This window comes from Haemaphysalis longicornis, unplaced genomic scaffold (assembly GCF_048455015.1).
Source record: "Haemaphysalis longicornis isolate Haplotype H1 unplaced genomic scaffold, Haemaphysalis longicornis Haplotype H1 scaffold_1, whole genome shotgun sequence".
In the NCBI taxonomy this organism is placed as follows: domain Eukaryota; kingdom Metazoa; phylum Arthropoda; class Arachnida; order Ixodida; family Ixodidae; genus Haemaphysalis; species Haemaphysalis longicornis.
The window spans coordinates 332,201,736-332,206,693 of NW_027526203.1; the positions used below are offsets into that span (position 1 = coordinate 332,201,736).

Consider the following 4,958-nt stretch of genomic DNA (forward strand, 5'->3'; position numbering starts at 1 on the left):
CCTTCAGGGGAGGAATTAACCGACCGTTTCGGCGGGTGAGGATGAGCGCTAGGCGGATGTGACGTCACGTTTGTTCCCAGCGCTCCCGCGCGGTATGTTTACATTTTTCCGAGTGCTGCCTACACGGCGTGCGCGCCGTAGAGATTCAAGTAGCCGCGTTGGACTTTTACTGTCAACGCGAGTGTGAATGGTTGTCGCCCTGTCAATCGTCGTTCAACAGCTCCAGCGTCTTCTGGCTCTACGGCTGTGCAATCAGCCGTGGGCGTTCAACTGTCCACCATCGGCCGACTCAGGTGAGCGCTCCTTTTTGGCGGGTTCGCAATCAGTTCGCATATCTCCTACTGAAAAGCTCAATTGCTTTCTGCTCGCTGCAGTTATATTAGCGACGTTTACGAAATTCTTAACGGCGCGTTCTCACCGTCTTGCGTCATTGTCACTGTTTATGCTGCTCTGTTCGCCTCTGTCGGCGATCGCGAGCTGTTGACGGTTTGTTGCACGCCGCAGAAACTCGCTCGCATGCAAACCCGTCTCGCCCATGGCGTTTCTTTGTCTCTTCTTTAATGTGGCGTCATTAAAATCACTTGTTAGCCTCGAGGCTTTTTCTAGACAATGTGCCTTGTGCTAACCGTGTTGTAACGAAAATGAACTTGCAGTAGGAGCGTGACAGAACGCTGTTGGGAAGGTTTTCGTGTGTGCGTGTGGTTCGTGAGGGCGTTGTAACCAACGGTGTTTCATTCCTCATGTTCCATTTCTTTCTCTTGCAGCATCTTTTGACTGCAATCGCGGTGCCCCTAGCCTGCCTGCAGCACTCATCCTGCCATTCCAGTGGGAACTAATGTTCGCAGGCCACTTGTCACAACCTAACGGGTTCCCGCACTTGCCTGGCTTGTAATTTATGGTATACTTTAGATCCACCATTGCGTTCTCACTCTGTGCGTACATTTAAAGCGAGTGTTTACACTAACGTGGCAGTAGATAGCCATGAAGACAGCAGCGTGTGTACTGGAAATGCCTGCCAGTGAAAACAAAACCAAACGATCTACGGATCTATGCCAGCTTGACCGTTACAAGTCTTTCTGCGAGTATCAAAGCAATGAACAGCTGGGGATATCTCGTGTGCAGAAGTGTGTTCTTCCTTCTATTTGTTATCTATTTGCTGGTATAAATTTAAGAATTGATAGTATGAGTGAGGTAGACAGAGAACAAAGTGATTGCGTTGCTCTTGGAAACACTTTACACGAAATAAAACTGCTTCCTGCGAGTTCGCACTGCTTAGTGCAGTAAAAAAGGTTCTGTATAACAAATAATTTGATGCACCCAAACCCATCTGTGATGAAGATACGTTGTGCATGGATTATTTAAGGGCAAGTTATTAACTCTAGCAAAGCAAGAAAGTGACCTCTTTGTTGTGCAGAAAACTAGTTTAGTAGTAATTTTGGCTTTTGTCTGGACATTGTCAACAGGAATAGTAGCCTTGGCGCACGACTTTGTGGACACTTTCCTGTCGCCTTCCTTCAATGCCAACACAGCGGCGAAGACGCCTCGGCAATCGAAATCACATGATGTCAGGCAGTTACTGCTGGATCATTCATTCTACCATGAGGGCATCCTCTACAAGCCGTGAGGCCTTGCTCTGTTTTCTGCTGGGGCTCTTTTCATTGCCAAGTGCCATGGTCTTTTTGGGTAAAGCTCCCCAAAACAAAGTGGTCTTGTCCCTGTTGGAATTGTCATGTTATCCATATAAAATTCAGAACACTGATGCTTCTGCTGCAAATACAAGAAGTGCTGCAGATTTGCACATGTGGGAGCTCGGTTTTTATCTACATGTGTGAAAGATGTGTCGCATGATACAGGGCGGAGATGCCATGGTGAACTTTGGATTGTATCTAAAAAGGAGACAGCAAGCTCTGACGCTTCCTCTCTAACTCTGTAAGAGAAGGGCGCAGAGAACGATGTTTGATTTTAAAGGAGTTCAGTCATCGATGTGTCATGAAAAACTGATTTAAAAGGATGGCGAGGCATGGATGAAATTTTAAAAGCATAAAGGAGATCTGTGTATGCTCGCTGGCGTTGTAGGTTCCATTTGTTGCACTCCACATACATGCTTTCAACTGGACTAGTCCGGAAGGCACCACACGCCAAATGGAGCCCTAGATGAGGCACAGGGTCCAGCATTCTGAGGAATGTTTTAGTGGCTGACCCATAGACAACGCTACCGTAGTCCAATCGTACAATGCACCTTTTGTGTCGTCATATAGGGAGCCTCAATTTTTATGCTGCAGTGTAAACCATGCCAATGCATGTTTGTAAATGTCCATTCCACCAACAAATTCACGGCATGCCTTGACAGTAAGCGCAGTTTTGTGCATCTAGATAATCACCTGTACCTATTTATCACAGGCCTGCAACTTGCACATGGTCGGATTTAAGCACCCTAAATGTAGCAACTGTAGCCGACCATAACACATAATCTTGAAAACGCTACCTTATCAACGCGAAAGCAATATGTGGCCCATTGACTAAGCAGCCACTATCCACTGTCTGTGCTAGCACAACAGCTCCTAAATTGGCCGGCAGTGCAAAGAGTGAATTGAGTTCAAAACAACTTTGGGAAGGGTTGAAACCGCATGGGAACCAAACCCAGGACGTCCCTAGTGCAAATCCAGCATTACATCCTTGACACCACTATAGCTCAGTGGCTCTAGCTGACTAAAGGTGGACCCAGGGAGCGCATTGTGACCTTAAACTGAAAAAACGTCCAGAGGTACAAGCAACCCGAGATACTATGAGTTTGAAATTTCTTGGCGATTCATTAGGTCACACGCTCAAGCTACAACACATAGCCCTAACATCCCCACTCAGGTGAATTGGCCAGTCACGATGATAGCTGCTGTCAGAAGCTGACGGCTGTTTCACCAATCCCCGTTTGTCTTAAAACAATGCTGCTTAAATTACGCACTGGCCAACTGCACCTCGTCGAGTATATTTTACGCTCCTGGCATTCTGCATTGCCCTTGTTTAGTGTTAAAGAACTATGTATTTGATCACATGTGAAGACTGCCATTTCTGTTGGAGATGGTTGGTTGAACTTTATTTGAGCCCATAAAGGGGTCACCATCAAGGTGGCCAATGGGGCGGTCCCCTATTCTCGGGGCCCGTATATGTTGGAGAGCATTTCGTGCTTTCAACCTGAATGGGTTGACTCTCATCAATTCAACACTGACTGCGCACTTTGATTGTGGTGTAATAAACAGAAAACCTGGATAGAGCCAAAATACTGAAGAGTAAATTATGCTTGGCTTATACATTGCACAGCATAGCTGTAAACGTCAAAATTCGACTTTTTAGGTTTCACATGGCAAAGCTCGGCATAGCTTGGGCCAACTATGAGGTGTACTGCAGTGGAGGGCTATAGGTTAAGTCAGGCCACCTATGAATCTTTTGACATGCTTCGAAAACTTGGCACACAGGCATTTTTTTTGTTCTACCTAAACCAATGCTTTGGACTGGCCAAAATGTTTTGTGCGGGTGAAACTGCACTATGCAACTGCAAATAAGAATTGAACCAACTTACTGTTGTGTCCCTTCGAGAATCCAGTGCTTGCCTAATATCGAAAATTGCATCCAGGATTCCAGCAATTGGTTCAAGAAATGTACTTGTATGTCCAAGGAACGAGCTCGAATAAAAAGTTACCCTTCTTTATCTGCATTACTTGCATATTTATTTATTTGAAAAATTTTAGCACGAAAACAACAAAACAGTACAAACAGGCAGTGCTGTCACTTTTCGTGCTCTCTCTCTCTCTCTCTCCCGTGCTCTGTTGTTTTTGCACTGTTTATTATTTTTAAAAATACGCCAAATTTGCCATTTTAGTTGGTTTTGTTTGTTTTGATGTTATGCTGTGTTGCCAAGGAAACTGTAAATGTCACCTCCAAGAAAAAAAAAAGAATACCTAGCATTTGTAAGTGTATGCTTCTTGATGGATAGGAACTCTTACTATGTGAAAGTGAAGCCAAGAAAACACCAAAGTCGTCACAAACACTGAAGAATGTTTATTGACATGGCATCACATCACTTGCTGGACATGCAACAAGGCCCCATAACGCTGCTCACGCAAGAGTGCAAAGCATGCTTTGTGGCTAATACCACTTGATAAAAATACTACAAACAGGCACTTATTTGCCCCAAGGTGACCCTGAATGCAAATGTGACGTGCACAACTGGAAATCAACAAAAGAGTTTGGGTCAGTTTGTGGGATAAGTGAAAAGTGTGGACAAAAGTCGAGAGCACCTTTATGTGTTAGATGACGAGACTGCTAGCACAAGACAGGAAGGACCAAAGGGTGCTTGCTCAGTATTGTATGGCTCTAAATAGGTGCAGATTGCTACTCACTGGACCAAAAGTCCTGGAAGACCCCTGATTTTAAAGCAAAACTTTTTATGTCTCACCAGTGGAATATGCCATGCCAAAAAGGCATTGCAGAAAAGCCAACTTTCTCTGACAATGATAGTGATCGTGGGTGAAGAAGTGCAGAAAATAAAATGCTTCCTGTAGTCAGAAACGAATCAGGACCCTCGCGGTGTGAGGGTCCTGATTCGTTTCTGCGGTGTGAGGGTCCTGAAATTAGACAAAAATAGTGTACCTCGCAATCTAACGACGACGGCAGTTGAATGCGAAGCTCTCGTCATGCAAAATCAAGCAGCGAAGTTTCAAAGCCACTGCGAACAAAAGTACAAACTGCGTGCAAGTCAAAGTGATAGCTCAACGAGTCAATGTTTAAGCTCAGATGACAATAAAGCAAGGAATCCCTCACGAGAAAACCGAGTTAACCATTGTTGTCGTAAGACAAAGGGGTGCATGTTTTTTTACTTGTAATTATGTCAATTAATGAACACATGAAAGAACAAGTAACGGAGAGCAAGGAGCAATGATGAAACTGACAACAGCCACAGATTT

General features: G+C 44.8%; 1 long non-coding RNA gene across 2 annotated transcripts; it reads left to right on the plus strand.

Annotated features, from left to right (window-relative positions):
- Positions 1-6: 6 nt before the first annotated feature.
- On the plus strand, positions 7-3,648 carry LOC144152459 (uncharacterized). 2 transcript variants are annotated; one of them, XR_013319173.1, is made up of 3 exons: positions 7-293; positions 765-898; positions 1,464-3,647. It is a non-coding gene; the product is annotated as an uncharacterized LOC144152459 (long non-coding RNA). The 2 variants fall into 2 exon arrangements; XR_013319171.1 differs by having other exon boundaries at positions 69-293; positions 765-3,648.
- Positions 3,649-4,958: the final 1,310 nt, after the last annotated feature.